This window comes from Amia ocellicauda, chromosome 16 (assembly GCF_036373705.1).
Source record: "Amia ocellicauda isolate fAmiCal2 chromosome 16, fAmiCal2.hap1, whole genome shotgun sequence".
NCBI classification, from domain to species: Eukaryota; Metazoa; Chordata; class Actinopteri; order Amiiformes; family Amiidae; genus Amia; species Amia ocellicauda.
This window is the reverse complement of record NC_089865.1, coordinates 14,320,444-14,343,667: the sequence shown is the minus strand read 5'-3', so window position 1 is coordinate 14,343,667 and position 23,224 is coordinate 14,320,444.

The window sequence follows — 23,224 nt, the reverse complement described above, 5'->3', positions numbered from 1 at the left end:
GGAAAATAAAAGTTACAAAGATTCACAGTCACCATTTCAAAAGTTTTGTCTGCCACAGGATTTCCTGGGGTTTTGTCAGCTAACTGCAGGAGATTAAGCAATGTGAAGTCTATGTTTTTTCTTTCTCTTCTGCAGTCCTACAGGAGAGTCAGAAAAAGGAGACTGACTTTTTCCCAGGCACCCATTCAAGAATGTGGATCTGTTTGAGAAGTGTTACACCTGTGATGGGGGACTTAAGCCAAGGCTAGTCTAAATATTATCCTGGAGTAAGTGTTATTCTTAGAAAGAAAACCAAAAAACAAACACAAATCAACAACAACAAAACAAGTTTACCCTTTTAAAATTAATAACCACTTTAGTTTCTCAGATCCACTTCACTTCACCTTCATAAATATTCAATGCAATCTATTCCAGCAACAACAAATGCATCCATCGCCACTCACTGTAGACCTTGCATAGAAAATATAGATTTTTACACTCTTTTTCTCGGAGTGGAGCTCATTGCAACATGTTTATATGACGGCTTGCCCAGTGACGGTTTCTGAGAGAATCTGAATTGTCGGATCATAAAACATCTGTTCTAATGGTTGTTGGACTTAAAGATGAAGCTATGATTCATTCACATTCCCCAAACTAAGCAATAATCCAATAGTGTCATGTGAAAGAACATTATGTTTTTTTTACATTAAATAATTATCACACGGTTACTGTGTATCAATATGCTAATAATGATTAATTATAAAACTTAATAATTACACTTTTCAATGGGACAAAAATCATAGAAGTCTTTTATTTTAGTACAGAACTTCCACAAACCACACAAAATAAAATAAATTAGGAGGTGCTGCTGGAGGTTAATACAAACACATATCCTTGTTTTGTGATTTGGCCTAAAACAAAAACAAGGATCTAAAACATATCCCTTCAAACTCAGTATTAAGACACATATCTTTCTCAGATTCATTATTTAACACTTGACAAATCAGGTATATCAGCAAAACAGCTATATCCTTGGATTGCCAGGTCAGCTTTTTGACTGCTCCTGCTCTGAAGGGTATCCAGAGAGCAAAACAAACATTATCTTGTTTTCATTGGCTTAACGATGTTAATAGGGAAATAGCATCAGCTTTTCCACATTGTGCAAGCTGGATCATTAAATTAGGGTTCATCGATCTTTAAAGCAGTTAACCGAGAACATTTCAGCCCTCTTTTTTTGTTTTTGACATTGTAAACTTGAAACATGCTGCTAATTAGTCCCTACTCTATAGCAATGACCTAACGGTACTTAGTTTAGATGCAAAATAGCCCTCTTAGGAATATAAATTTACTATTTAATTAATTGGACCCAATGCATACTGTATTTCTCTTTTTAAACTTGTGATTTATAATAAGAAATTAAAAGCATGCACAATTACCTACACAGGGCTTACACTACATTATTTTGGAGCTCACAGGAGTTACAGTATGCCTTTCTTGATTGGTAATGTGCTCTATACTGAAAGTCAGGAGGTATTGGAAGCAGTAAGAAATATAGTGTACTATTTGAAATTAATGAAGATTTTGTCAATTTACTGTAAGCAAATAGGCAGTTGAATGACACAATACACTGCGTGTACTGAGTTTAACCACATAATCACACTACAGCATCAATCCCTCCCTAAATCCTAATGCAAAACCAAACCATAAAGTTCAGCTGATGTGTATAGACTGCATTATGGAAATGTAGATACTACTGGAGAGTTTTAAAGCAGATACTTGCTAGTAAAGAGCCGAGTCTGAAATTGACAGAGAAGAGATTGTGGCCCTCGAGGACTAATGTTGTCCATTCCAAGTAGAGATTTGGAAAAATACTGGAAACAAAACAAGATCAATTTCAAATACTCCCAGAGACGCACCTTTGCGTATTCAATTGCATGGACAAATAATGCACTCATACGGCAGGTTTTTCTGCTTCTGCAAATCATTTGGTTGCTGTCCATCATCTTGACTGACAAAAGCTAATTATTACCCAATGGCAGATTTTATTTAATGTTATATTACACAGAAACCAAAACCGATGTGCACATTTAAAGATAGAAAGATAAAGTGTACACATAGACACATACAGCCACAAGGATATACAATACTTTCATTTATAGTTATGCATCACATTGTGCTCTGGTTACTGAAGCTATATTCCAGTGTTAATACATTAATGCAATTGACTGAACTGAACTATAAAACAAATGTTCAATTGCATCAACTCATCTTTATTAGGATACTGTTCACATATCTGGACCATGTGAACTCTTGCAAAGCAGACCAACGGAAGAGTGAAACTGATCCCTGGATCATTCCACTTGTGTTAGTTTTGGCATCTTGCAGAATCATCCTCTCCATGCATGTTTTAATAATTATCATATAGGAATGCTGTAACATTATCAGACATATTGAATGTGCGCATCTCTTGCAAGCATCATTGCATTCCACTCAGATGTGACTGAGAATACTGTTGCTTAACAAAACATCACTTGTTTTAGATTGCAAGATAAAATTGCAAGGAAATAAACACAGTGTCAGTGTGGTGCTTAATTAAAACTGGGTGATATATGCATTTCCCTTACGGGGAAAACTTAAATAAAGATTGATATATGAATCATAAGCCAGTGTAATCTCCATAACAGATAGACTTACAGGGGCTTTAAGCTTTCTCCACAGGGAAATAAATATTTATTAAGTGGTGCTGGTGGCCACTTGTTGGCATTTTTTGCAGTGTGGTTGCTAAGCTTGTTAAACAAACTTATAAATGAAACTTGAGGCCAGCTGCTTTGAAATCAGTTGAGTAAAAAGCAAAAAACGAATATAACTTTCAGGAAATAAATGTCTGGTTTTAGTTAATTAGCAACCCACTTCTACCAAAACAAAATACTACTACTTCTACTACTATGATGTATACTAACAACCAGTCCAGTGAAACCCTAAGAGAGATCAGGATAAATGAGGAGGAGGTACTAAAGGGACTAGCAGAATTAAAAACAACAAATCACCTGGGCCAGATGGGATATTTCCAACAGTACTTGACACTTAGAACAGGGATGTGCCAACTGACTGGAAGATGGCAAATGTCATACCAATCCACAAGAAAGGGGACAAAACTGAGCCAGGAAATTACAGACCAATCAGTCTCACCTGCATCATCTGTAAAATGTTGGAGAAAATGATTAGACAGAAAATAGAGGAGCATCTTAATGAAAACCATTTTCTTGGAGATAGTCAACATGGGTTTAGACGAGGCAGATCATGTCTTACTAATTTATTAGAATTTTTTGAACATGCAACTGCAGCTGTAGATCATGTGAAAGCATATGATATGATATACTTAGATTTTCAAAAAGCTTTTGATAAGGTTCCACACCAAAGACTGATCCTCAAATTGGAAGCTGTAGGCATTCAAGGTAATGTAAGTAGATGGATTATGAACTGGTTGATGTTTAGGAAACAGAGGGTGTCAATTAGAGGAGTTGCTTCTAACTGGAGTGAAGTTGTTAGTGGAGTTCCACAGGGATCAGTACTAGGGACTTTGCTTTTTCTAATCTATATTAATGATCTGGACTCTGGGATAGTTAGCAAACTTGTCAAATTTGCAGATGATACTGAAATAGGTGGCTCAGCAGATACAATCTCGGAAGCACAGGTTATTCAAAGGGACTTAGATAATATTCAGTTGTGGGCCGACACCTGGACAAGTGCAAGGTAATACATGCAGGTAATAAAAATGTCCACTATAATTACACTATGGGAGGAATAGAACTAGATGGATATTCGCATGAGAAAGACCTAAGAGTCTATGTGGACTCCTTACTTTCTCCATCCAAACAATGTGGGGAAGCAACAAAAAAGGCAAACAGACGTAGAATTGAGAACAAGGGCAGTAAATGTTCAGACTGTACAATGCGCTAGTTAGAGCTCATCTGGATACTGTGGACAGTTCTGGGCTCCACACTTCAAGAAGGATATTGCTGCTCTAGAGGCAGTTCAGAGGAGAGCAACCAGACTTATTCCAGGTCTGAAGGGAATGTCCTACTGAGAGACTGAGGGAACTGAGCCTTTTCACCCTGGAACAGAGGAGACTACTTGGGGACTTGATTCAAGTCTTCAAAATCATGAAAGGCATCGACCACATCAAACCAGAGGAGCTTTTCCAGATCAGCAGGGACACACGCATCCGGGGACACAAATGGAAATTGGGCTTCAAGGCATTCAGGAACAAATTCCCCAGCGATGTGGTTGAAGCAGAAAATTTGGGAACATTTCAAAATAGACTGGATAGGATCCTTGGATCACTTAGTTACTAATGGACACCAAACGAGCACGATGGGTCGAATGGCCTCCTCTCGTTGGTAAACATTCTTATGTTCTTATGTTCTAATTAGAAAGAAACAAGCAGTCTTTTTCATTCCTTGTGATAGGGTTTGTTCAGATATTCATGCAGGAAACATACATAATCTATATATGTACTATTATATATAACAGTACCATGAAACACAAACACATGATAAATGATTATCTATTTAAAAATATTCATTTCTAAATTAATAATCTATACGAGTGTAATCGGCAAAGTTAAAAAGACATACCAGCACATTGTTGTTCTTCATATCCTCCATATTCTTCAACCTTTGAAACAAATACACAGGAGTGCATTTACAGCATTTAAAGTTAGTAACAAGATTCAAACTTCTCCAATACCATTACATGTATGTCTGAGACGATATATGAAGAATTTCACATTCAAAGCACGAGTTTGTCTATGGTAATTAGAGAAGGACACTGTAGCATTAATGTGGCCTGTACTGTACTGTACTTTACCATGAGCTGGTTCCTGCTTTCCTCTAATTATCCATTTAAAATAAATTATATTTTTCTTCCCTTGATTAATTCATTTAACTTTCAAATGTCAAATATGGTTGTGGCATGTGGTTATTGCTAACAGTGATATTATGTGCTAATTGAGATTTGTTAAATAATACTGTTGATTATGTGTCTCCCTTTAAGATCCAGGTGGTGCATGAATTAAAAATATTTAAAAATTTGAATTGTAAAACAAAAGCATATTTTACTTCATTGTTCACTGGGATCCCTGCAATGTTACCATGCCTCTACAATATTCTCACACAACATCCACTGGTAATAAGGGCCTTGTCCACTTATTAAGTTTAAATTAAGGAGAGACCTTACTGAGTTACATAAAAGTGCCCTTTTGAGATTATCTAATAGTCAAAGACAGCTGCTTAATTCAGGCAGGGTTTCTGATTTGTCAGGTAATGTGATGATTTTACAATATAATGCCTACAAATCTCTCAGTAAACATTCTAATATGAGCACTGACTCAAGGATATCTGAACACTTTACAAATGTGGATAAAAACACTTGCATATTCACTGGAATTTTAAACAAACATATCATTATTAAAATGTTCACATTGTACACTAATTAAACTAATGTGTTTTTATGTATGGCTTTAATATGTGTATCCTACAATACTAAACACATTACTGCATCCAAGGTTATTTGCCTTTGTATACACTTGTTTCCTCAGGAGTTGCATTCGGTTAGCTTTTTCAACCTCCCAGTAGCTGTACAACCTGGTGGAATGGCTCCTACTCTACTAATTTCATTAAGGCTGTTATTTTAAGTATTGCAAAATTAATTAATTTCATAATTAAACTAATTTTATTAGAACCAAGGTCATGTTTGATTGTGGCGGATGTTGTGTGACTCAATCCATCAATCTACATGGCAGTGAAGTGAAGAGTGAAGAGGGGCAGCGATCAGGACAAGTGGGGCACTTTGGAAAAAAAGGGTAGGGGAATATATGCCCCCTCTGCACGTCCCTGCTTGATGGTGTTTAACATTATTTTAGTTCTATGGAAGCCTTCACACAATAAAAAAAAGAGGTGTTAAGGACTTATTGCAGCTTTTTATGAACTGTTGAACTGTAGGGAAATGTAATGATTTTATAATCTGTCCACATTCACTACTGGTGGCAAAACATTTATTTTATGAACACAGATACAGCATATTGTACACAGTGGAGTTTGCAAGAAATTCATGAGGTGTGAACCATCTCCTGGGGCACGATTGTGGTTTATTGCCTTTAACAATTATTATGTGGCAATTTATAGACTGAGGAAGCTGTAAGATATTAAAGGCTCATTTCCAGTCAATCAGCATGTGAAAGTCATAGCTTTTGACATGTAATTCATCTTACTAAGCTGAAACATATACAAATAAAATCTGTATTATTTAAATGTCTTCTATATTTCCAGAGTCCACATAATGTTCCATTCTCTAAGATCTATCCTTTCATTATCTACAATAACTGAGACACACATATTGTTTGTTTACTAGTATGTTTAATTTATGACCTCCACTGAATATTGTGGTTCCATAAACTTGGAAGGTTTTCTAACCACGGGAATCTCAAGCCTTCAATTCAAATAGAACCAAAACCCCTGCTGTCATCTGACCCGTCTCTGAGATGAAGGCAGACATGCATTGATGTTGAATATCCACAGTCTCTGTGTGTTTTACAATAAAATAGCTATGAAATGCAAAACTAATATGTTGGAGACTTTGTGGATGTCCTGAGATTTTTTTACATAATTTAATTACTATCAATAAGTCAAAAACAAACACTGGGAAGCATAAAGATTCCTGGAATCAGAGAGGCAATTAGAGAAGAAATAGAGGAAATACATATCCAGACGTGTAAAACGGTGATTTTAAAAAGTGGTTGATGGCCCAGGTTTCTATTTTGTGTTCTCCTTTTGCATCCCCAGTGGACCGGACAAGTACAGGCAAACTTCTGGAGAAACTTGCTTATCACCATGTCTGTGATAAATTGCTGGAGGAGGATGATACAATTATAACTCCACAAACCAAAACAAATGTTTGTCAGAATGAGCACAAACAAAACTCGGCGTTGGAACAAGATATTTTAACTACCGTGCCAGCTTGTTATTAAGATATTGGTATTAATCTCCCAGAGTGTGGAGGAACCATGTTATCCATTTATTGTCACTGTTTTAATAAATTAATACTTTATCAGTTTATTTATTTTTTGGTTGTTGTCTTAAGTAATTTACAGTATACTCAAAAACAATAATATACTTGAATGTGAAACAATCTATTGCATAGATAACTGTCTGTATTCTTAAGACATTAATTAGAAGAAAAAAAAAAACTGCTGATGTAGATTGCAATGTGAGGGGACATCCCCCCCCCCCCCCCAACAATTAATTCTTAATTGAAACTAACTGAGGATTTGCATTCCCCTTGATAGATGAAAAGAAATGTACTTTCCCATCGCCAGGGACAGATGTTGCTGATGACCTTAGTTTTCATGCCATCCCTAGATGCAGCTACTGATCAGACAAATCCATTCTGCAGAGTCAAATATTATTGGAAAAAGAACTGAAAGAGAAAGAGAAAATCAGAACAGGAACGGAAAAATGTAAACAGAAATAGCCATACCTCATTCTACTAACAACTGTACTACATCTATTAGTTAGACATAATATAAAAAAAAGGAACAAGAGGTGTTAGGTGACATGTCCCACAACTTTCTTTATCTTAGTGTACCTACAAAAAAACAGAGAAAGCTAAAAAACATAAAATCATACATGGATATTGTATCATAGCATTACATAAGTGCTGTTTGTGACGTCTAGAGTGATTACAAAAGACGTCCAGATAGAATGCAAATTCTACACAATAGCCATTTTTATACACAAATAAAACAAAAGTCTAAATCACTAAAGGAAAGCTGACCCTAAGCATCAACTGCTTTGAAATGGACACTACAATAACAGGAAACAATCCCCTATGTGACTGGGAAGCATTGCTTCTGTAAAGTGTTTATACAGCACTGCACAGAACAGAGTTATTTTGTTTTCCAGGCATATCAATCACCCTTAACTTGTGAGTACAAGAAAAGCATTTCATTTCCTAGCACATGCCATGCGCTTGTAACATTTACCCCCCACCCAGAATAACACACAGTTTTGTGATTCACAAGTCACACTGTGGGCGATAGTATAGTCAAAGGAGTTTCTACTTGGCTTGATTGACCTTCCAACTCATGGGAAGTCTTGGCAGGATATTTTATCCACCAGTTGAATGGAGTGGTTTGGCATGGTCTGTGTGGTGAGCCATGACGCACCAAAGGAAAGAATGACAAAGCAAAAGGAATTCACACGATGTGCATGTGAAATCAATGGGAGGAATACTGTGCAGGTTTGCTGTGGTCGTTTCATAAGATGGTTTGGCATGCGTCCCGTGCTTCCACCTCCTATGGATGTCTGACAACTCCATTTACACAATGTCAATGTTTAGCATTCTCCACCTATTTACTCCTCTGTGCAACCCTTCAAGGGACTTGCATCTACCAATTCTAACTGAGTGAATGCTACTACACAATCATTATCGCATTCAAGTTGTAAATGTACTATTACATTGAGCTGCGGAGGTTTTCTGCTTGACTTCATCACATGAATGGATAATGACCATTCAGACTAATAAAAAAAAAAAAACAACAACACATGAACAAAAACATGAATTACATCCAGTTTATTGTAATCAGCTATTAGCATGAGACCTAATATTTACAGCACATGTGAGGCAAAATGGAGTCTATATCAATGTTTCTTGTCAGTGAAAATAACTTATTTCCATTATTGGAAAAAATAAATACAGCCATTTTTTAGTACCAAAGTGAACAGAATTTAAATTAAAGTGACACATTTAAAAATAACAAATGCATAATACATAATACCTATCGGATTAGTAAGATTGTGCTTATAATTGGACCTAGAGGTTATTGGAATTTAAGTTGGCTTTACAGCAATGCTATGTAGCAGTGAAACCAATGGTAACAAACACTGAAACAATCTGTAATTGAGAGAAGTCATCACACTGATTAAAAAGATTAATGTCCCTGAAGGTAAATCTAATTGGTGGCTATAAATGCACCATGAGTACAAAAATGTATCAGACACCAGGATACAGGTTATACTGGTAAGGGACCTTCAGTTTATAGAAGGATCCGTATCTTTAATGAGGGGACTCTTTAAAATGTCCTGAAACTTTATACCATAGAGTGATGTGATGTGTTCTGACAAAATGAGATAGATTCATGAATTGAAAATACTAATGGCACCCTGAGACGTTTCTGGATACACTGAAGGTAGGCCATTGCATTAGGTTAAAAGGGAAACACACATGGTTCTTAACATATTGCATGCTGCTATAGTTTTTAATTAAGATGTAAAATGCACTTTTCCAGTTTGATTATGTCATATAAGCAACTTTTGGAACTTTAAAACAGAAATGTGATGCTCCTGAGATGTTTTGTACACTATGTTTGTTGTAGTACATGTAAATTAAATGTTGTGCAATGTAAAATACACCATGTTTGGTTTTTTTTCTCAAATAAAAAGCAAACTGTGTGTCACAAGAGCTCCTTAGGTGCTGATCAGGGTCTCTCATAAAATGCAGAAGGTATTGCTTTTCTCCTTGGCTTGTTTTCAGGCTTATATTTAATGTCGTAATGTTTTCACATACACCATGTTCTCTTCACAGATTATTTCTCGGTTATTATTATAAAGCAGAAATTAAATGTAACATATAAACAACAAATTCTATAACAAATTATTTTTCTAAACAAAAACAGACATCTTCTGTTCACCGACATATTCATTTTGTCTGTGCACAAATGATATAAACAGAGACAAAAGACATTTGGTCTAGCAACAGCATCAGGGTCAAGTACGTCTGCCTGAATCAAGCTGTCTGGGAGAGCAAAACAAAACCTCAATTAATCATCATCAGTTGTACAAAACATTGTGATCCACAGGTACGCAACACAGTCTCCTGTGGCTCTGGATATAATGTATAGCTTTAACATAAAACAGTCCAAAATAAAAGTGCTCTTTAATAAATTCCATGCCTGTTGGGATAACTAGATACTCTGGGGAATACTCTATAAATTTGAAACCTTTGGGACTTCTGGGTATTTCCAAATAGATTGCAAGGCTGCAGAAACATGAAAAATGTATAGACACATTCCTCTTCAAAGCTCATACGACAATCACTATGTATATACACAAGAGCCACCCAGCAAAGAAGACACTATTAATAATTAAAGATTGATATAATCAAATGCTGTTGTCATAAATGCGAGGGTCAAGCCTAAGACATAAATCCAAGAAGAGGTCTATCATCAAAGTAACACTATTTCTCAGCTTTCTTCACACCTTTAAATCACAACTCTGACACCCCTGTGGCATACTTTACAATGGGAACTAAACTGTCTCACTAAACTGCCTCAGGCTTTGTTTTCACTGCCAATATGCAGACTTCGCCAAGCAGTTATGGAAGCATAGTCTACTTTAGCAGTACAGTGGTTCAGTTTATTCAGAAAAAAAGTCAGTTCTGAGCATCTTAAAATGGCTGAAAGTACCTTGGAATCCTATAATTGCCAATAATGTATGTACAGCTGCTCATTTGTGAACTTCTAATGAGTGCAAACACCTGCCAAGAATGGATATTCCTCCTGGATGACACATCACATGCTTAACTGACATTTGACCTCAGCCCAGTTTGACAACCCATGTACCTCAGTCAGTTCAGTTGGGCTGCTGCTTTTAATTTAGAACATACTTTTATGTTGATGAAGATATGATGCATTCTGGGGGCCAAATGATAAAATGCATTTACTTATGACAGAGAGTTTTGACAATCTCTCGTTTAAAATGCCCTCCAATGGCAGTAAAAAGAGATGTGCGTTATCAAGAAGCTTTAACAGTTACCCGATAAACCCTCCAGTTAAAATGCACTGACGATGTTAGTTCGTTTTTAACATGTTTTTGTTTTTAACTTTTTGTTTTTTCAATGTTTTTAACACACACTCGCGCGCAAAGCTCATACACACATAAAATTAATGCAAAACACATCTCTTCCCCCCTCATGCTTTCAGGAGTATTATGTACATTTAGCAACTGACAGTAGGGAATACAAGCTTAGAAACCATCCCAGAATGGCCTTTCCTCTCCTACTCTGCACTACTGCTGTCTTTATAGAATAGGTGTCCCATAAATTGAGTGAAAAGACAAACAATATGGAGCTATATAAAATAAACCGAGAGCAAATCCATTTTCCTCCCTATTCTAAGTAAGGCAGTGAGAGAAACACAGTCCAAGTTGTGACAATCTTTTGGTTATCTTCCCCATCAGTGAGCTTCTGTATTTCCTCCTGTGGGCTTTGCAGTGAACATCTGACAAGAAATCCATTTCTTAAAAGCCAGTGAACATCCCTCGGGCACAGTAGTAGTACAGTATTGAGCAGTGGGCAAAAACCCAGGGGTGGTGCCTACTACTGTTTCACTCTGAAGAAATGTGGTGGCTGGAACAGTTTGTTATAGGTATAGGTTGAGGCTGTACTGGCATAATTGAGAACCTCTCTTCCTTCCTGAAAACAGAGTTTGAATTATGGTGAGCTTGAGTAAGGGATGTTCTGTATTACACATTGCCTTATCATTGCTGAAATAAAGAAAAACCTTTTTAAAAATGATGTTTGAGTTATTCAATACACACTGTTACATTAAGAAAGGGGGATAATATAGGTAATCTCTCCATGGATATTTTTCGAGGAGTTTATTTTCTTGTGCCGCTAGCACGGAGACCCTGTATAAGGATACATGAGTCATATATACAGTGTATTTATTTCAATTCAAGCACTTCTACTGTTTGTCTCTTTGCGAGTGGCATGTTTATTCGGTTGGACTGTATGAAAGCACATTCATTTTACATATTTATGAATGATGTGCATAAAACGCAAAGCAAACATCAATGTAGTTTTACACACTTTGTCAGCCCCACTGACAAATGCATATTTTCTTCCATTTCAGTAGCACACATGACTCTATAGACGGATGAGGTTGTGCAATATTAAGACAAGGGGATTCCTCGTTGGTACAATAAAAGATTCATGTAACATACATTAGAACTGTAAAAAACATACGAGTACAACAAAATAAATGTTTACCTTAATTGGGATGGTTTCATTGTTTCCATTGAGACAAAGAATATGCATCACTGTCCTGCATAGGAGAAGCAGTACTGAACTAATACAATTAACTTTCATGGGAGTGTTGAGGGGTTATAGTTACATTAGTCACCCAATTTGATTATTACCACAGTATGAATACATCCAATCATACGGACTTGCTGCAAGCTGGCTTGTCTTCGGTCACTGTCAGAGAAATATTTGATGTTAAAAACAAACTATTATACAGTTGCTGACCGTGCCAATTTTTTTGGCCAGGTGTCGCACCATACACTGACTTCCAACTATTTTAGTAAAATAAGAACTATACACAACTACAATATATATTCTTTAGAGTGAAGCTTGGAGCCAAAGGCTTGATTGTTATTTATATTTCAGAGCTAATTAGTTGCTGCATACACCAATTTGCTCCTGGAGTGCTGAAAACATTAAAAACCGCATAATGTTGTGATCTGCCCTCATTATCATTCTTATTCACATTCTAAGATCAGTAAACCAAGTGGCAGATTAAAAAAACTTTGACCCTCCTTCTAATGTCAGCTACAATCCTGTACTCTCATGTTTTGTCAGACACTTCTTTCTTCTACTCAAAAATATAACTGGTATGATGTTATTGTTTTTTTGGATCAAATTGTTTAACTTTTGATTTAATCTGGCCCCAAGTCTGTTTTGTCAAAGCACGACCCCAATGTCAAAATGTTTAAGTAGTTTGCAGTCAAATGTTTTATAGTCAGATCACGTTTGTTGTAAATATACATTTCTGTATGTGTAAAATAGCCTCAGGGCTGCTTTATGCCAGGTTTGCAGTTAATTATTATATGTCCAACAGAATAATATAATTAAATCACTTGAATTCTCCCCAAGGCTTGTTACTACAGACAAGAAAAGAAAAACAAACAATGAATAAAGCTGTAGGTCCAACATCCCCTCCTCATGTTTTGCCGAACTGCCATTTCTCCGTCCCCAAACCAGTATCTCAGCTATCTGTTATTACTTCTCTCAAAAGGTGCTTAGTATTTTCCCTCCCATTTTATTGTTTATATTGAATTCAATGATACACAAATTCACAATTTCACACACAATAGAAAAGTGTGAAAAGATCAGTGATTCAGTTGTATCTGATGTAATAAAACTGCAAATCTGTTTCCTCTCAATCCCAGCTACAAGAAGGATCATTCAGTCTGCTCTCAGAGTGCATCAGTTGAGCCTATTTTTTCTGCTCCCTGTAAAGACCATTTTTGAAATGCTAAGTTAACACTTTGAGCCTTTGCCCCAAGTAGTTTAAATTAAGTCAGAAATCCATTCCAAAGCAGAAAGAGAGATCCAGATAAAAAACTGAGAGAACAGAAGGACAGGAGTAGGGATTTCATTGTGAATTTGTATTTACTCAGACCCCTCACTTACTATATTTCTTCAGATAATTGAACAGATAGAGGAAAATATTAATGAAAACATAACTGTCACTGGTTAGGACTCCTTGACATCTTAATTAAGGTTTGATCTGCCAAAGCAGTGTAAGTACACATGAAGTAAAAGAAAAGGATTAAGGGGCATGTTTGTTAGAGATTGTGTGAAACATTTAAAATGATTGTACTTTCTACTGGTTTGTACTGCGCTTATTCTGCTTTTTCAGAGTTAGTGGATATAATCAGGCTATTAATAAACATTCACTTAACCTAGTTTACTTAACGTTGCAAAGACAAGACAATTAACTCTCCAGGCTTACGTAACAATCCACCGTTTAATGGACAGTCGTGTCCATGAAACAAAAACCTTGAACATGAAGGTAATTGAGATCTAATTTTAACAGAGAATGAAATGGAAGAGTAGTGTGTTGTATTAACACTTATTGAGCTATTTATAACCTAAAAAGCACTTCATTATCAGGCTTTATTATCATCACTAGGCCCAAATCAGAGAGACACATTAACATATTGGAAAATCAAATTGGATTATCTAATATATCCTATTGGCAATAAAATAAAGCAAGTGATTTTTTTTTTTTAACGCCTTAGTTAATTAGTAATTCTAGAGCAGCTAAAAAGAATAAGAGATACTGAAGAATACAGAACGTGCTAAAGACTAATTGTGAATTGGTTTAATAACATGGGATTAATACCATAATTTGGCACAATTGCAACGGTCTTTCTTACTAATTACACACCATTGGCTTGAGAACTACCTGTATTTCTGTCTGAACCCATGAGGAGGCAATTAATCAGGTATTAATGGGGGACCAAGGTCATTTGCGTCCAGTGATACCATTGTGTGGATGTCATGAACTGTAGCTACAAAACAAAACCTAGCAGATACTAACACACATGTGTATGTACATACATAAACAAAAAGCTTTAAAAATAGGAAATCAGCACACTGAACACAATTGCCTTTGTTGAACTGTAACAAAGTAGCCGAGCAATCATATCGTCTCCAGCAGGGCTATGCAACAGAGTTATTTAAATCCTACAGCAGTTATTTCATTACTAGGGGAAAATGCCTGTATTTTATTCTTCAGATGAGTAGAACCATTTATGCAAGTATATAAATAACACAACCCTAGTAATTACCATTGTATTAGATAATTTAACTAGTAATCATTCAAGTGGCCTATAGTTCAATTCTTAAGAACATTTACATAATATATTAAGTGGATATGTTTTCTTACAAGCAAAGGTTAGAGAATGACAGTCACATATGAGGTGCAATTTATTTACTATTCAGCATATTTATCTTGGCTGGTTTCAGCTTTTTCAGTCAGCTTTCCATTATCCTTTTGTCATGTTCTGTTGTGTATTAAAAGCCAGGATTTCAAATATCAAGCTGGGGGAATATCTCATAAGGTAAATTATCAAAGAAAACAAAAGTCAATAAGAACAAAAACAATCAAACAGCTGACCATACATACATACATACATACATACATACATACAATAGCCAAAAACACAAGAACAGCAAAAGTGACAGGCTGCACATTCCTTCTCAGAGCACAGTGTTATAAAACCTAAAGCTGTCACTAGCTTACTAATTATGCACATTGTTTTGTGAGGGTAAAACCAGGGATCCAGTGCTGCTAAAATGTGTTACCTAATTTCTGCTTCAAATCTGAATTACACACAATTCTGTTTAAACAGCATACAATGCATCTCTTTGGCATGGTAGAGGACAATATAGCATTGATCTGGGGTTTGTGTAAACTATAGTATATACACAATCCTTCTAAATCAAACAGTTTTTGAAGTACTGGGTCTAGAACTTAAAATAAGCTTAACTTGCCACACAGAATCAAACCACACACCTGCCAACATGGATTTTCAAACCAGTTATTGTTTTATTAGCATTAAGTAGTACAACAGGCACTTTGTATTCACATTGTCTCTTTATTTAACAGAAATGCACCCAAATGCATTTGAAACACGAGAGGCCGAAAAGGATCAGTAATTCATAAAATCAACTTCTATTGTTGATATTGTATGCTCCATAATCCTTGTTCGACTGCCTCAGGCTTTAACAACAGAAACTGGAAGTAATATCCCTAGACAGTCCAAGGACAACAAAGAACCCCCCCTCTCTTGCACATACACAGGTTGGAGGAAATTATAGTTGGAGGAAATTATGTAAGTCTATCAACACCACAATTGTCAGGAACAATAATGGAAAAGAAAACATTGAGATGCTGTCATAATTGTAAATTGGATTATCACTAATTAATTTGGTTTTTTCGGTGTGGTGGGTAATTACACTTGATAGAGACTAAAACAATTAAAAATGTGATTCTCAATATTGTAGGTTAGACAGTTTGCCATTATATCCCTCAATCTAGCATCTCTATGTGATGCTACTGGTGCAATCTGAGACAATGACTCGAAGCCTTTCTCAAGCCCAGGGAAAATAAAGCATCTCAATTGAAGAACAGACAAGGTCGCTTGACTCCTGCGGCTCACAGAAACCTTAAGTGTTCAGTAGACCTCTTTTCCAACATTACAATAACCTTGTCTTTAGCTCACAGGCCTGGCAGTGCTTGAAGCTTTTGCTGTCAAAAACAACAAGAAGAAACAAAATGCAGGCTCAATTTTGACTTACTATATTGCTATATTATATAACAGTGATCTAACACAATTCAGAATGATACAATATGAAATCTAGGCTATCAGTTTGAATTACATTCATGTTCAGCTTCTTGTGAACACCTTACAGTTGGTGTTTTTTATCAGCTACCAGATTACAGCATGTTATCAATACATATTCCAGAAACAACATCTTTCGCTGTAACGGTTGCTTGCGGTAAGAAATGTTCATTGTTTCCTTCTTATCTCTTTCTGCAAAATTTGCAGTGGTCTCCATTCTCTCTGCAGGTGTTTTGATTTTTGTCTGTGCAACACTGGCACAAGCCCTTTCTTCTCTTTTGGCTTTGCAGGCTTTGAGAGAAATTAAGCTGCCACAAAGGGGATTAGGTTTTATTTTCACAGACTTTTAATATTAACTTACTGAAAAATACTAGACAAGTTCGAAAAGAACTCAGCATGACAATCCTGCTATATATATATATCCTACATAACTCAATAAAATACAATACACCACTTATTCCCATCAGATTGTCAAATACATACATGTGGAATAAGGAGATAGGGAACACACACACACATATACATTACATATCTGTAAATAATATTCCAATTGTGTCAATGTCGACAGAGATGATAAAAGTGTCTATCACAGTAACACAATCACATTACACAACTCTGTGGTTTAGAAAAGAACAGGCATTCCGACACCCTATGTGCTGCTGCCAATAATATGCAAATAAATCTGTAAAAAACAAACTACAGTGAAGTATGAAAGCACACACAGCCTTTAATATGTGACTCATATTCCCATTCAAGCACATAATCTTAAAAAAGAAAAATGCTGAAAAACTAAGCCCAGCCCAGTGAAGCATTCCAGTGACACACTGATATGTTCTAATACTTAACAGCCGCAAATGAAATAAATACTTGAAACACAGACCAGTTTAGCCAAAACTATTTTGGTAACAGATTGTCTTTATTAAAAACAAAACTCCACCAAAGCCCTGCTCGAAAAGGCTGCGTTTCAGGAACATTTGATGGAATTTGAATAAAGTGACCCCTAGGAATTGTATGTCAAGTACCTTCAGTCTGTTTTCTGAATATGTGTGGGTGTAGTCGGCACCTGCTTCTGTGATTGCTAATGTATCACAGCTGTTTTTTTTTTCCTCCTTTCTCTCCAGCCCAAGTGAATGCCACATGCCTTCATTTCCGAGCTTGGAGCAACATTTAATAATCTGAGAGGTAAATGTATGATGGCAGTCACAAGGGACTTCATGTCGTTTGCATTACAGTTTTAGAAGAACAAAGGATCTATATTATAAGCCATGCACTGCAATACAGTATATTTCTTAGGTGTTAATAGTGACAAGCATGAGGAAAATGCATTATTTTCCACACATTGCATTATCGAGACAAAGTTATGGGAAAATAAAACAAAAAAAGGAGAAACGTTTGGCAACCATATGTACAGAATCAGTGGAATTAATGTGGTAGAATCCATATAACTGTCTTGTAGAAAGTATGCAAAAAGGGAGTGAACATCTAGTAGGGATCCAGAGCAGTTAAATCAGTTTCTATCTACAGCCCACCATATTAAAACACAACAAAACACTTTTATGATATAATGAAAAGAATAACGTCACTAGAATATATTTCACAATTCAATTTAGTTGATCCACATGTCATTTCATAGTAGCACAGCGATCTCGGGTGTCCTGCTGCTGTTATTTCACCCTACTTCACGTGGACCTAATGTGTTCACTGGTGCGCTAACTAAACGCCTTGTTTCCATCTGCCACTTGAAGAGAAGTGAAAGCTGTGTAAGATGGCCCCATTTGTTATAATGAATCCTCTTGTGATATGACAGTGCTTTGTCTGGAGGTCCGACAGTTCAAGGGAAATGTCTTCTAGATACTCTTCACTATGTGTCAGTTTAGTTTTATAGGAGTTTAATCTGCTGATATGACTTAATTTTGCTGGAGTTGCTCATCAAAAATGGGATTCTATTCGGCAAATCGTGGTGTTAGTCTTGGAGAACAAAGTGGTGTTGAATAATCAGGACATGTTAGCTTAAGATTTCACCTTGTGGTCCAGGGGAAGTGACTATAATTGCTAGAGGTGACAAATGATGTGTAAAGAATGACGATTCAACTCCCAAAACAGAGATACTGGTGGAAAAGGGAAACTAAATCAAATCGGACAAAACAAAAAAAAACACAACCTTGTGCTTATTAATGTCACTTTGTCCTTCTCAGATGGAATATTACCAATGGTCGTAAAACAAACACAAGCTGCATTCGTCATTCTACCAACTACCCAGATAACCTGTATGCACTCTTACATTCTTGCTCTGGTAAACATATTTTGATCTATTCTTAAAAAAAACACACCTGCAGAGAACATGATATCAAAATTGACTTTTGCCCTATTTTTTTATGGAACTTATTGACCAAAACACCATCCTTTAAAATAAAAAATAAAAAATATAAAATACAAAATACAAAAGCAGAAATGTTTTTGTAACATTTGTTTTTTGTAATGTTTTGCTTTGGTTGCAAGCTTCCTAATATGGAGATTGATGGTCTAAATTCAGAGTTAGGCACCCTGGCTCTCTGAAGGACCTCATAAAAAATATACTCCAGACTTCGTTTGTTAAAGAAAAACATTAGCAAAATATTAACGGATACATTTCTCCCACTGTGACCCTTTTCAACTGCTGTGTTTTTCTCCCCAATGAATATGAATCAAATATATTTGAGAAATCACTGGTGAAAGGTCATATGCATGACTGATTTGTGCAGGTAACCCCTAGTTAACTCATTTTGGATCTTTTCAAATATTGTATTCACACGACCAGGACTGTAAGCAAACGCTGTCAACACTTCAAAAGTAATTTTCCAACACTTGCAGAAACTGACTACCTTCTACTTGCAAGGAAAAGTCAGTTTCACAGATCACGGAGAGAGCAAATCGAAATGGGATAAAGCAATGTATTTTCAGATGTGCACCATCTTACAAGCAGAAACACATTACATAAAGTAAAAACATCTGACGTTGCACAATATTATTGGGTGTCTTTTGGCACGGGTTTCCAAATGACTTAATCACAATAAGCACTACACTATGTCATGTCTGAACAGTTCAGTCTGGTTTTCAAAAGCCACCAGAGTCTGCCTAAATATTCATCAATACAGAATTAACAAATCGGTGTGTACTCAGCAAATCATCCTGCAGATGAGTAACACATGAATAAATAAAATGCAAATAAATACATAGATGCATAAATGTTTCTAAAATCATACAAGTTACAGGGTTGACTTAGTTTTAGGACAACACTAACAGTAATGTGTATTTGTTTTCTCTTACCCAGCCTTGTGGGATTTGGCAGGGAGGATTTCAGATAGTCTAAACCCGGCCTTGTTTTACTTTTAAACACTTAGGGCCGGATTAAATCAAAACTTTGACCCACCCGCTAAAAGCAAACTATAAACCTGTACATCATAGCGGTTACATTTATGATTAGAAGACAGTGGCCTATGACTAAAAATGCAGCCTCAACAGAGTATAGTTCTGTAGTTTTCCATTAGCGGGTGGGTCAAACTTTTGATTTAATCCGGCCCTTAGTTAGAAAAGACCACTGTAAACCTGAAATATCTGTTTACCAACCTAAAAACATATATTTACAAGATGTATCTGTATGTTCTAAACCTCATTTAAGCAATATTTCCAGACATATTCTTAACTAACCTATGCAGCTCTAAGATAAATAATTTCCGTCTCCTCTACCTATGGACAACCATGCTACCAAACTATAAAGAAGACAGGAAGGAAGTGGCTTTTGGAGAACAGTATTCCAGACGCTGTTTCTGTGCTTCAGGAGTGCTGTAGTGAAGCTCTCTGCTTTCTGTGCAACATTGAAAAGGCATGCAACCAGCTGTGTTATGAAATATTAATGAGACTTTCTGCTGCTGTACTTCGACTTACTAATTAGAGGCTCATTAATATTCAATTATGCTATCATTCTCGGCTTTAACAATTTCAAAATGTTGCTCTCATTTAACCTTTAAGGCACAGCGTATATGGATTTGTTTTATTAAAACAGTTTGGTAACTGTAAAAGATAAAGACAGCCTTTTATGCTTGTCCTGTTTCACAAATATACTACTTGATTCGTGCTACGACTCTTACGTATTGAATAAAACACATTTTAATATTTTGTTTTGCTAACTAAATACTTTCATATGCATTCAGTTGTAATAGTGAGTACTTCATTCACTTCCTTTCATCCAAATACCATTTTTCTGTTTTTTATTTAGTAGGATTTAGAAAACACATTGCTGAGCGCTTTACAAAACAGCTGCATTAGATTCTGGGACCAATTAGATAACAGAAACCAAATGAGAAAGATGGGAGGATGTCCTTTTATTATTTGTAACCTTTCTTATGTTCTCAAGTCACTTTAAAAGACAAAGATTTACAAAATACTCTCAAACAGTTACGAAATACCATAGAGAGATGTACATTCCAGAGACAAACACTTGTTAAAAAGAATGTTGGTTCTTTTTAAAATGTATATATGAACAAAACATATAATCACAAGTCACCTATGAAATATTAACCTGAAAATCAAGAAATCAGTTATCATCTGCAGAACACGGTCTTACAAACGGCTCAATATTTCACTCCAAAGACTTTCTTCTTTAAACCGGCATTTGTACTTTGTTACAAATCAGGCAGAATAAATGTTTCATGAATGGTAGTATAGCCATAAATAAAGAATTACATTATCACATAACTGCAGGCTATTTCCCATGATTGTTATGTAATTTCATTGGGGATGAGGTATAATATTAGTTCTGCTGCAATTTGATTATCAACATTAAATTTACTTTACCACTTACTGTAAAACTGAATATAAAGGTACATTTACAGCTATACTGCTCCCACTGGCTGCAACGACAACACTGATTTTGACAGATGCACAGTAAAACACAATTCAGACCGAGCTATTATTGATACGAGTGTTTGTTGTTACTTTTGATATCCGCCATAAAGCGTTTCCTAAGGAATATTTATCTTCCCATTGACTTGTGTCTTCGCAAGCTGTTCATCTTTCCAGGTTTATTCATATCAGATAAGACTGCTCCACTGGTGCACTTACACAGACATCCATTGGAATATCCAAATTCATAAAGGTGTATCGTTTTGGGTTCTCTTCTCCTTACTGTACAGTATGTTGTCACTGCTCATAACTTCACAATGCTGCTGAGTGTGTCTCAGCTCCTCAACGCAGATGTGAAAAGAAAAAACGTTTCGATGCTAGAACAAAGAAAGACAAAAGATAATACCCTGGGTTGACTTCTATCTTCACTCACAATAATCAGGATTTTCGTATTTATAATGTGCAGCATACCTGAAGTAATTATAAATGTCATATTCCCATATAAGACACCTGACAGAAAAGGGTGAAAAAAGCCAAACAAACTCATATTTGTATTGCATATGACAGATGACCAACCTGGAATACTTTTAATTTTGTATCTAGAAACACCATAATGCTTCTTCTATCAAAAACATTTATAGTTTCTACTGTGGCTTTGAAAAGCAAGCGTTATTTTCACATGCATACTGACTGCACCCTACATTTCTGCCTCCAAGGAGGCCCATTCACTTTCATGACATACCAATCAATGGGGGTTATTATGGGATTTAATAATGGAGGTACATTCTGTGTATCCTAGGTTTATTTAAACAGTTACATTGTTTATTGTTCCTTAATGCATGAGATCCAATGAGAGTGTGACACTTCACGTGGAAACTAGTTTTAGCGTAGCATCAATGCAGTAGAACGGTGCACGTCAAATTGATAAATGACCAATTTCCCTGCCAAGTTCCTGACAGGTTACAAAAAGAAATCCAAACGATGAGGGATAAACTTATACATGGATTTGTCGAGGAGGAGAAGAGAGTCCTCCATAAACCCAAACCTGTGCTAAAAGTTACTGGACGTCATGAGTTATAAAACTGACGACAGAGAAACCGAAGAGGTTTGTAACCAGGCAATAACACATCAGGAAATGAAGTCCTTTATAATGTGAAACTCCTGACAACATTACAGCTTTACAACCTTGGACAATGGCCATTATATTTCTGAGATGCCAGCAAGCAGGGCTGGACTTGTAAAAAGCATAAATGGATGGCATTAAAATATCTTAGAGTCCTCTGCACAAAAAAATTAATAATGTTTTAAGCATTGATGTTTTGGGTGATTTGGGTGGTTAGGCAGGCTATCCCTCTGAAGATATAATAAATCAGCAACTGCTTTACAAACAGCTAAAAGTGCTATGGAAACTTTCACACAGAAGAAAGCAGTGTATGTTATCTGTGCTGTTTCTTGGCAAATCTCCAAACGCTATCGCTGGTTATCAGCATTTTGATTTGGCTTCCTCTCAAACAAGCTATCCTTTTCACTGCACTGTAAAATGGGAATTCACCTCTCAAGCAGGCAGGCTGTCACTCTAATATTTTCAACACAATAAATACTCCAGCCCAGCCAGGAAGCTTTTTTTTTCCCCTTTGTGGCTTTCCTGTATTTAAAGGGAACTCTAAGAATTGGAAATGACCATCTAATAATGCGCTAAAGCTACTGAAAAGATAACAGCCCGTAATGTTAAAGGCTAGGATGTTTAATCTTATCATTAGATGGGATTATGCAAGCCACTTATGAAAGCCTACAACTAATGAATGAATACTGAATAGATTAAAATGTAGGAATTGTCTAAACAATGAAGAACACACTATAAAAGCAAAAGTTTTGAAATTGACCAATTTATAGTTAAAAGATTTGCACGCTCTGCCTTTGTGACAATCTGTATGAATACTGAATTGCCTGCATTCAAAGCTTTAGTAAAAGTGATTCAACCACATGATAAATGTGCCTTATTAATTTACTTTAACTTCTTGGGTCATTTTTTATCTGAACGGTAACTAAATGGAGCATATTGTTCCAGTATTTTAAATATGCGTCAGATTCACCCTTCACTGTTAACACACAAC